Here is an 11878-nt window from a genome sequence, read left to right as displayed (position 1 = left end):
CTGACCTCTGTGTTATAGGTGTATAGTCATTTGCATATTCATGTTACACTATAGAACTTTTCATTTAACTCAAATAGAGGTAGGGGGTGGGGCCCGGATAGAACTGCTCAAAGTTGCAGTGTGGTTTTGTGGCCGCAACTTGTACTGAATTCTTGGGTTAAAAAGCTTACAAAACTTGTAGTTTGAACTAATTTGGCTATTGCATGCAACTCTTGGCCAGTTCCCCATATAAGTGCGTATGCAACATCAGCAAAAAAAAAAATTAATCTGCTTTGCACCGCTTCACTGGAACTCCCCCCCCCCCCCCTTTCAAAGACTTGGCATGGACTTGACAGTTCCTTCTCCCCCCCCCCCCTTTTTTTTTTTTTTTTTTTGAGCCTCGATTTTGGAATTTCAGCCGCAGAGATACTTGCGCCGTCCTGTTAAACCTGCATGAAACTTGTGTATTGCATTGTGCCTTACTAATAATGAGACCCAATTTACTTTATCATTGCTGCTGGCCTTTCTTGTATGTGAACGTGTAATCTTAGGCTTTCCACGTCGCTTAATTAATCCTTTAAATTCGCGGCGGCTATCATTTTGAACAGTCCATTCGACTGTTCGTCTTGCCAACTCCGTGTAGTACAACGAAGGCTAAGGCTCGTGTCAACCAATCGAGAGCCGGCTGCGTTTTCCAGAGGGAGGAGGAGCCCATCCATCGTGCCCTACTAATCCTTCCACGAAGCCTACGTTCATTTGAGCGGAGGATGATCAAGAGGCGAACAGTAAAGTTCCAGTTATCTTTTCCGGTTAAAGGCGAACCGCCACGAAATTCTAGATCGCATAGGCACCCTAGTTTCAGATTTCGTAGATAGAGAGGAAGTAGCCCTTGCTTAAAATTTTAAGGGGACACTGAAGAGACACTGAATCGGTTTGGATGAAGCATTCCTGAATAACTAGTCGATTTTGCATAATGAATAAATAGGTTGACTTTACAAGAGAAAACAATCAGTTTCATTTTTTGAACTTCGCGCCGTAACGCCAGGGCTTGTATGTAAACGTGACGTCATGGACAGCAAAGTATATCGCGTTTTGGCAGTTGTAATTCATTAAATGTTCTCAATTCAAGTGCAGTCTTTGGCCCTTTTGCAAAACAATGTAGTCTCTGACACATGAGCATAAGAGACAAAGACGAACGAGGCCGCGTACGTTTTTTATTTTATTTTTTTGCAGGCACGCGTAGCGCGCGTCTCTGCGGCTGACGGCGAGTTCGCACTGCGAGGGCGTTGTTTTGTGACAATACAGAAACAACGGCTGTAGAAGAAATACGTAGCCTCACTCCTTTGGCATGTTCTTGAGATTTTTACACGGCAAGGACTGTTGGGCTGTTGTTTTGAGGGGATTTTAAACTAATTATACAACCCCGAAGAAACGGCGTCAAAGTTTACGACGTCACGGTGTGTTAGTCGCCAGTCTGGTTACGGTATTTTTTTTCTTTTTTTTTTTTTTTTTTCCCTTGCGAAGTGTCTGCTCGCGATAAGAGTAGTATTTTCGTTTCTGTGGAAGGGACATCTACTAGCACAGCCTCAATCATTCTTTTTCCCTTCAGTGTCCCTTTACGTTTGACGCACGATCGAATGAATGCGTCGCAAGAACGCAAAGATTTCGGTGTTTTATTTATTTATATTTTTTTTAACCTTTCGCCGGAAAACGCGCGACCCAGAACGTTGAGGAGCAGTGCGGCTATTCGTCGTGAGCTATGATATCGGGACAGCTGCCAAATACCAGCCCTGCAGTTTTGCCAATTGGTTCCTTCAGTGTGTTTGCTCACCTACCAGCAATTTAGCCCAAGTGAAATTTAGTTGAAGTTGGCCTTCATTTAACTGACGCGCAGTGGTTATACAGTATAGCTTCCGGGGCTGATTTGCAGTTCATAGCTTTAGTTGGACTGCACGTGCAGTTATAGCTGAATCTTATTGATCCACCTTAAGCGAGGCCTCTAGCTCTGACTGCTCAGTCAGGTGAAGTCTTCTTCTCAATTCCATTAAATCTATTTGAAGAATACATTTACCAACGTCATCCGATCTTTGGTCAGTCACCTTTCTTGGTCATGCAGCATTTTTAAACCTCCTTGGTATATGCACTTGCATTTCGGATCGTGTCAGTGCTTCCCCGTCGAGCTGCTTTGATCGATGTCGTACTTCTGCGCATTGTATGCAAATCAATGCCAAGTAAATTGAGCAGACCGACCTGAAGCAGCGTCATATCTAGTTGTCCCATTTGTAGTTTAGAGATCCACGTCGCACGAGCCCCATATTTATTTATTTATTTATTTATTTATTTATTTATTTATTTATTTATTTATTTATTTATTTATTTATTCAAAATACCTTACAGGCCCATTGAAGGGCATTGAGTAAGGGGGGCAACAGTAATTACAAGTCAAAAAATAAAAAACAAGATACAGATGAAAAAAAGGCAACAATACAAATATTAGAAAAAGCAAAGTACAACATCTTTATACAATATTAATACGCAACGAATTCAAGTTATCACGGAATGTTTCGCGATTAGAGATGGATGCAGTGTGATCCGGAAGACTATTCCAATGTGCATTAGCTCGAGGTAATGGTGATGAGTTAAATGCCTTCGTTAGACCATGAATGCGTGCAAAACTAAGTGCATTGTGAATGCGTCGAGATGTGCGCATAGGTGCATGTGCATGTGCGTCCGGCAGGGCGTAGCCAGAAATTTTTTTCGGGGGGGGGGGGGCAAGCTTCTGCTATCCGCTACGTCACGTGATCGATAATATCGGTAGTTTAAGCAGACTCTATACATGTATATCAAAGACATGGGACCGCCCCCCCCCTCGCGTGTGCGTGTGCTTGTGAAGAAATTAAGTAAAAAGTAAAGTAAGCGCAGTAAATACAGTAAGTACGACAGGTACAGTGGGCGTTTGGAGCAACGGTCTCTCATCGCGCCACTGAATGGACCAGTCTTCGAAAACACATCATTGAGACGACCCGTGCGATCGGAGAAGACATCATTAATTGTTAATTTCCGTTAAGCGTAGATGGCGTCGTCCTCGTCGGGGCGAAGTGCGTTTCACAAGTCAATGACGGCTATTCGCGTGAAAATGCACGTGTGACCAGGCTATACCTACTCCCATAGCAATAGCTTGTTCGCTGCGTCTTTGCGCTAGAAAACTTAAATACGCGCAAAAACGCGTAAGGCTTTTTTTTTTTTTTTTTCGAAGCTTTCGTCGCCCTGCTCCCTCATACGAGAGGGTTGCCTTTCCTGTGGCAAGTACATGGGCCGCTGTGTCTTCCGCTGTGTGCGAGCGTGCAGCCGTCATTTGCCTTTAGATCAACAGATTAAGAATTGTACAGAATATTTCACCGCACAGCATAGATATGGCATGTGTACGCATTTTAAGTAGTGCGTGCAACTCATTTCTGCTTCACTTACGCCGGTGCAAACAGGAAGCGGCCTTGTACCTCACAGAATCTTGACTGATTGGTGTACTAGTGATGCAGGAATGAACTCCGGTCTTGTTCAGTGCATAGTGCACATAATCAATTTCTCAGGATGCGTGAACTCCGACGAGAACTGTCAGCGCCTGCAACAAGAATTTAACTTACGCTGTACTGCGCACAGCAGTAATTCTTGCTTGTCGGCTGTCTGTTTCGTGCATTCTGTTGCGAGTCGGTGGAATTTCACTGCTGTCATCAGCCCCTTCGTGTGTACATTGCTGGTTTGGGATTCCACAACAAAACAGCAACTAGCAGCCTTCCGTAATTGCTGGTTTGAGATTCAACAACACATTACCAGCCTTCCGTGGGGGCGCAATCGCAAACAAGAGGCGTTTCTCGCGCAAAGTAAGCCTACTTTCACACTTGGGAAGCGGCAAGCGGGCGGAAATGCCAAAGCGGCCGGAAAATTTTTTTCCGCGCCTGCCCAAGTTGTTCACATTTGTTTTGCAACCGCCGCAGCCGCCGCTGCTATTTTCGTCCAGATCCATCTCGTCTGCGTACGTTTGTCGGCGTGGTGGCGCTCATTATCGCATTATTTCGAGCGGTATGTTCATTCTTTGACCCACGTACCGTCATCAAAAGTGATCATTTTACGCAACTTCGCGTGTCATCTGCGACCTTCGGTAAATTCCTCGTTGGCGTTCCGTAATTCTCCTCACACGGGCGCGGTAGGGCTGAGTCACAGGTTGGTGCCTAGGCATGATAATATTTCTTTAATAGCTTTTATTTACAAGTTGTAATAACATTTCATCATTTCGTATTGTCGGCGCCTCCAGGACACCAAAGGGGCAACGGGAACACCACAGCTAAAACCCGGGCTGGCCCTTGTGTTGGGGCTCGCCAAAGCCTGCGCGTCCTACGTGAGACCTATAGCTCCCAATCTATCGTCGCGACGAGAAAAGCAGCCCGCGACTTCTGCAACATACCGTGCACGTGCGAGGAGATCATTATGGAGCGCCAACGAGGAATCTGCCTAACTATTGTCTGCCGTGGAAGTGGAAGAAGAAATGGCTTTTATACTTCTACCTACTTGTTTTCTAGAAATGAACAATGAATAAACGGAAGACGCGGACACCTCGGAAACGGCGGTGGTGGGTTCGCCTGGCTTTGCAAAAGCGCGAGAAGTTGGGTCACGCCAAGGCTTCGTTGCCGCACCTCCGGTCGCGCGACGTTGAATACTATCGCGAGTATTGCTGACAGTACGTTTTAGTGCCACTCTTGTCGTAGAGCAAGGGCTGGTTCTCGATCGCGTCGATCAGCATTACAGCCTACACTTTTGGTGCCATGTTCAATTTTACGACCGGTTGTTTACATGCTAGTGTAGCTTCCAGTGAAGCAGAACGACTTTGCGCCGCGTTTCCGCTTCGTCATGGCGAAAAAATCGGCCCGAGACCGATTTGGCTCGCAGCCTGTTTTTCTGCCTGTTTTGCCGCCTATATAGGCGGGCGGATTTTTGCAAGATTTTGCCGCTTCCGACAGCTTCGAGACCAAGTGTGAACGTAGCCTAAGATCCTGCGCGAGCGCGGCCTAACTGGCACCTGAAGGGAAGCGGCGGAAATGTATACCGGAGATTTCGACCACGTGGGGTCTTTAACGTGCACCTAAATCTAAATAAACGGGCCTTGAGCGTTTTCGCCATCATCTAAAATGCGGCTGCCGCATTTGTTGCTTCATTTGTTGCGCATTTGTTGCTTCAGAATGCGGCCGCCACATTCTCGCCCAAAACTTCACAGAGTGCCTTGACAAACACCGTGACAGTTTTTTCCATATGCAGACATGATTCCCTGTAAATTATCAACCCAAACGGAAGCGCCCAGGAATGAAATTGTGATAGTAGCAAAAAATTTCGGGGGGGGGGGGGGGTTGAACACCCCCCCCCCCCCCTCGATCCCCCCCTGGCTACGCCCCTGGCGTCCGGCGTGACGACCAAACGACAGTTCGTGCCACCGCGTCGTCGTCATCGTGGCATTAATTGTAGCCACTTCAGCAGCTTTCTTTCCCTCTGCAGTTTAGCGCCACGAAAAAAATTCACTCAGCACTGCTATTAATAAAGCTTTTGAGTTCTGACAATGCACGCAAAGTCAGCTCGACGGCGAGAGGGAACTTAAGCAGTCGCAGCGCTGTATAACGTTCTAAATTATGGGGGCGTTGTCGCGGTCGTTTTACCATCGTCATCACTTCAGTACCGCCATTTCATTGTCGTCATGCCATTGTCGATTCATAGACGTCATTACTTCCTATCGTATACTTACGCTGTCGTTCAACCGTGATTCTGCTGCCGTTGTCATGCCGTCGTCAAGACAGTCGTCACGCATCCGTCGCATACCGTTGTCGAATATCCTCCCAAGACCCCTTGACAATATATTGCAGCTTGCCTTAAACTTTTTTTTCTTTTTTTTTTTTAGAAGTTCACTCGGAAGTGATTACGCAAATATTCATTCTGGGTATAAAGTACGGTGCATGTGTAGCTGTAAACAAGTGGTTTACTCATATTCTTGTCATCCGCTTTCGAGAAATTTGACAATAAATTGATCTAGACCTCTGTGTACTCCCAGACGGCCGAAAGCAGCCTTGAGGTTTGTTTCGAAGTCATGCACTGAGATTGCGTGAAAATACCGGACGCGGCAGCAACATGGCAATGTACTATATATACCTAGTTTCATCTTCATGTCTGCGTTTAAGCAATGAAATGCAGATTTTTAGCATAGCAAACATGAACAGATGATGGAGAGAGTTTTTTTTTTTTTTTTCAGTACATGGAGACGCAACTTTTGGCATCTAACCACGGTATTTTATTGTTTAAAATGTTTGTCGAGTTAATAAGATAACAGCAGACGATAAAAACCACCTTGAAGAGCGATTATGTGCCGTAGTTGTGTTCGGGCCTCGGGAGGATATAGCCAAAGCAACAGAAGTGTCAGAATTAAGGACTACTACAGATGTTAAATGATTATGTCACTTCAGAAAGACGGTGTCTCACTATACATTGCTCGAATGCTAATCGAATTACCATCACGATGAATTCTTCCATAATTTAATTTTTATATTATCCGGCCATCGACACCGCATGATCAAAAAAGTTCTGGCCAAAAAAGTTTGGAGACCCCTCATGCATGCATGGTTGCACGCCGGCAAGTACGCACATGCAACATAGTTTTTATTTATGCTGTTTGGGGGGGGGGGGGGGGGGGCATAACTAATCTGGATCACGTTTAGTTAAGACGTGATATGGTACATTACAGTGTTCATTATACCTATGCATGTTTTTGGAATCTATAGGGAACGTTGTTTATTACGATGGACATCTATTTAAAGTGTACGCACGCTAGCTGCCATCGTATGGTTATACGCGTGTAATATGTGCCATGGGAAGGGATGAAGAAGCAATAAGTAAAGTTTGCGGCGATGGGGGGAGGCAGGGGCTCCCTTCACACTCGCATACTTTTTTGTTGTATCGAGCTTGTTTTACCAGGCACACATTGACGCCCCCTATAGACGAGGTTGTGGAACCCACAAAACGTCATGGAATCTTACAGGTTCCCTGCCCTCCTACAGCTGAAGCACGAATTCCGCGGCGCTTCTTGCGACTGGGAGCTGAACTCTCGTTAGCAGGCAGGAACGATGCAGCGTACGCGTATGTTGGTGCCGGAGCAAATTAGCGTGCATGCAAATGAACTGGCCAAAGTAGCGGCTCGGAAAACAAGCTTGGCCGACACGGCCAAGCCGCACCTACCTCAAGTAAACCAGAAGGTGCATGTTTTTGCACGAAGTTGGGCCGACTGGCCGTAAGGCTTTACCAAAAATGTTTACGTGTAAACAAGCGACGCCAGCGCGATCGCCGGCTTTTCAAAACAAAACATCTGCCAAGCACCTGGTGCGGTACCACGTACGCTTGTAGAACGGTACACTAGAAATATTTGCTAGTACACTCTAACAGGAACACGAAGAAAATTCATGCACGCGGTAGCAGCTACATAGAACCGCTACAAGCCACGCCAAGATGCCCCGCCCATGCTTGAACAACTTCGACGTTCAACACCAGATGGCGACTGCTGCGCATCAAGTTGGAAGCCGTGCGGAGTAACAAACACCGCAATTTGTAACAATGTTATTAGCTTTTAATTAAGAATATGGCAACCTGTAAAGATTCTTTATTAAGAAGTATGTGTGAGAGAACCCAGAAAGAAATAACCTCTCTAAAAAAATAGCAAGCGTTGAGGCTTAAGTATGAAAATTTTAGAATAGCTTGAGGCAACCGCTTGACCAAGAAAGCGAGCCCATGTGCGAGACAACCCTCGGCGTACTCTGTGAATGTTATCGCTCAGGTCTCTCCTCAAATCCACGCATTAATCTTTCGCCTTTTACTAAAGATTACCGTGGGGAGGGACACTCCAATGAGCCTATAGGCCAATTTTTGGGAGGCCTTGCCCGTTTGGGCGGGGCCTAATGTTGAAATCAAAAGAAAGAATATACGCACTTCGCCGGCGAGACATTTGTCCTGCCTTGCGAGCCTTCTTGTCAGCTTCGGCTGTACCAATTGTCCGCAGAGGGAAAAATGTGCTTTACGGGGGTGCAATAGCTGACGATACCAACTCCCACGCTTATCGAAGCGTTTTTATTGCGTGACAGAGTGCAAAATTATTATTCCTGATTGTATATTGTACTCTATAGTAGTAACGCTATTTTTTTTCTATTATAAACGTAAAATAACGTTGAGCATCATCGACTTCCCCCGTGACCCTGGCCTGGATTGAAAATTTTTCGCTAACCGGCAAGCACTGGATTCATTGGTTCGTACACTTATGCTGGTTGCTTATTTTGTGCTAAAACCAGTTTATTGCGCTTCGACCCCTTGCGTTACTTAACTTGGGGTGACGTGTTTGCGAGCAGAGATGTAAGCCCGAAAGCTAGGTTTTGGTCGTGAGCTATGGGGAACAAGTCTGCATCGAAACGGGAGCCGGATTATGCTGCGACTGAGGATGGCAATACCGGTGATCGTTTAACATCGCTGCTTGAATCTTTATGCAATATTCGTCTCGTTAAATTGCGGACGGAGACAAGTTAACGAACTATTTCCTGCATTACATGGGTAGTCAGGACCCTCTGTTGCTGTTTCCGAAATAAATCTTCAGTTGCGAGATCGTTATACAGACACAATCACGAAAGAAAGAGAGCGACATCGGAACGCACGCACGCCACACTTTTCATCTCGTTGTAGCCTTGGCCGTAGTATATATATATATATATATATATATATATATATATATATATATATAGAGAGAGAGAGAGAGAGAGAGAGTTTTCGAGTGCGCTGGCAACTTCTTTCGTCCACAAAATCGGATAACCCGTTGGTAAATTGAAATGAAAGTACTGAATTTAATGTATTAAACAGTTGCACTCATGATAATTCCCCCATATTTCGTACTTGTTGGTTCTAAGTGTTCTTGATGTTCAGTTTGATTTACCTTAGAGCATTTATTTTTGCAGTAATGAAGCGGTGCATCACGTTCGTGCAGAAAAAGAATGCAACAGTTCTAATAGCTTCATGTCTGTCATGCATTTGCTTGTGGAACCAGCAGTGTGCTATCTTCCAGTGCATAAATGAGCGCACAAATGCTCTCATTTGTGATCCTTAGCTGTTGACACGCGTTGTAGTTAGGCAGACACTAATTTTATGGACAGTAGCAATATTTATTTAATTAACATGCTGCTTAAGCACCCTAGAACAGTGTACACTTGCATGTGTTCTGCAGTCTAAAACCATTACAATATATATGTAATGTCACACATTGTTGAATTTCATATTGCAAAATTGTGCTTTTTAAATTTCTGATGCAGTCAAAATTTCTGTTCCAGACATGCAGTAAAGAGGATGGCACCAGTGTAAAGCTACGCACTCCACTCACTAAAGAAAAGCTACTTCCTGCTACAACAAGGCCATTGTGTGGACTTTGGCTGCTACTATAAGGTAAACAACACCAGGTTCAGAAATAAATATGCTTGATATATGCTGTATTGGCTTGTTATTCTTGAGATACATGTTATTTGTTTGTAGCAGAGGATATGAATGTTTGTTCATATTTGCGGTTCAGCATAATTGGTTCAAACATAAAAGAACACACTACATGAGTTTGGCTAATCTGTGCTGTATCTCATGTGTTACTGTTCTGCCCCAACAGAATCTGCACCAAGCAAACCTTGGTCCTCGTCACAGGAGCCCACATATACACTGACTGGAAGGGGCTGGAGCCGAATTTGCAAGGCTTTTGCACCACAAACAAATGAGCAGATGTAGAAGTATTTGGATGAGATATCAAGTCTACGGAGGACTGTGTCACGCCTGAAAAGAGCCTCAGCCATCATTCCACCAGCACGGATATTGGCCGAATCATCCAGGTACCTCAACAAAGACTTTCTAGAAATCCTTCGTGTTGAGATGCACCTGCAACCATTGAACAAGCACGGACGACGCTGGCGAAAAGAGTTACGTCAGTTTGCCCTTCCCTAATCAGCTTCCTGGTCATGTCAAATTCCATTTGTGCCAAGTATACATTTTTTTTCTATAAATGCAAGCTTTTTCATTCCCCATTCTCGTTATAGATCATTCTTCTTCCTCATCCAAACATGAAGGTCAACCGATTCTTTGTTAATACTTAATACCATTCTCTGTCTAGTAGCATATACCATATCTGTAGCAGTATTTCCTAGTGTACATTGCCATGTGCAATTCCTCTCCTGAAATAGCCGATACGGCATCGGCATGCGTCTTGTATTAACCTTTGCACCGTGTGCTACACGTATAGCGTTTGACTTTTCCTAATGTTTTTGGCCTTCACTGCTTGCAGAGCTGAGTCGCTTCTTTCTTGAATGCAAGCTTTCTCATTGCCATATTTAAATCCTAGTGTCATTCAGCATTGCTCTTCTTGCTCGATAGCCTAGGTGTAGTCTTGCTTGTCTAGCTTTGTCTTGCTCGATAACCTTCAGTGTAGCACAAGCTACACTGAAGTGATTAATTACAGAGTCTGGTTTCGCTGCCGTCCTACTTGGTCGTGGTCGCCGTGTTACGTTTCTCGGATGTGGCGGCCTTGCCAGCTGCATTGGGAAGCAGTCTCTGGAGGTGAGCATTCGCTCCTGCAGTCCGCACAATGACGTAGACTCCCAATTTGCACACACCGTGATTGGTGCTCCCCGTTCCGTCCTTTCCTGCTGCAGCCGTGGGCAAATTGTGCATGTGGCCTTCCTCGGCCGTGATTTGGCGTGAACGATGACCAACATTTAGAAGAGTGTGGGCGTAGGCCAGTTGGTGATGCATGATTTGGGAAGTTACCGCAAAAAACAGACGATACGAAGAAAGAGAAAACATGAAGCGGTACTGACAACTGTTGATTTAATGAAACGAGCGCCGAACTTATATAGATCAGACACACGTGTGCACCCGAAAAGCAACGAGAAAACCAATAATAACACAGAGCGACCTTCAAGAGGGGTGCGCGATACAAATGCTAAGATACACGCTGGAGAAACCAATAATAACACAGAGCGACCTTCAAGAGGGGTGCGCGATACAAATGCTAAGATACACGCTGGCATGCTAAGTCACTCAAGGCACTCTTGAAGTTTTTGCGATCGAGTGAACTTTCTGACAGACTATAGTTCTCACAGACGTTTCCAACCTCCTCTATTTTTTTATTCCTTGTATTTTTTTTCGTGACTGCTTTTTCTCTTTCATATTCTTTCCGCCTTTCATTTACCCCTTCCCCCAGTGCAGGGTAACAAACCAGAATCTTTTCGTGTTAACCTCCCTGCCTTTCCCACCCCGTTTCTCTCTCTCTCTCTCTCTCTCTCTCTCTCTCTCTCTCTCTCTCATATATATATATATATATATATATATATATATATATGGAGTACATAGCATAGAGGGAATTACTTTGTTATTGGAGTTCATTTTTAAAATAAATAATGTTGTGCTAAGTTTGCAACCTTGTGGCACGCCGTTTTCCTGGACAAATATGTGCGAGAGCACAGTGCCCATACGGATTTGGAATGTTCTGTCGGACATGAAATCTGCAAGACAGTTCAGCATTTTGCCACGGATTCCCAGAACAGCGAGGTCACGTAAGATTCCAAATCTCCAAGTAGTATCATATGCATGCTTTTTCGAGATCAAAGAAAACTGTTAGACAGTGCTGTTTGTGCAAGAATGCTTCACGTATTTCGTATTTTAGTCGGACGAGGTAGTGAGTCGTAGAGTAGCCTTTCGACATTGAGTGTCTGGACATGCGAGTCTGCTGCATGGGAGAAACCATGCACAATCGAACAATGTTTGTTTCCTCAGGCCCAGTCAACTGGCCCCAAAGCAGTGAACC

At 44.9% G+C, this 11878-nt stretch overlaps 1 non-coding gene across 1 annotated transcript; it reads left to right on the top strand.

Moving 5' to 3' along the window:
- The first annotated feature begins 7829 nt into the window (after positions 1-7829).
- LOC119446973 (U5 spliceosomal RNA) lies at positions 7830-7955 on the top strand. The gene has a single exon (XR_005190877.1). It is a non-coding gene; the product is annotated as a U5 spliceosomal RNA (small nuclear RNA).
- The last annotated feature ends 3923 nt before the right edge of the window (positions 7956-11878 follow it).

The sequence above is a fragment of the Dermacentor silvarum genome, chromosome 3 (genome assembly GCF_013339745.2).
Source record: "Dermacentor silvarum isolate Dsil-2018 chromosome 3, BIME_Dsil_1.4, whole genome shotgun sequence".
NCBI classification, from domain to species: Eukaryota; Metazoa; Arthropoda; class Arachnida; order Ixodida; family Ixodidae; genus Dermacentor; species Dermacentor silvarum.
Note: the sequence above shows the minus strand (reverse complement) of the source record. Positions and strands in the feature narration are given on the sequence as shown.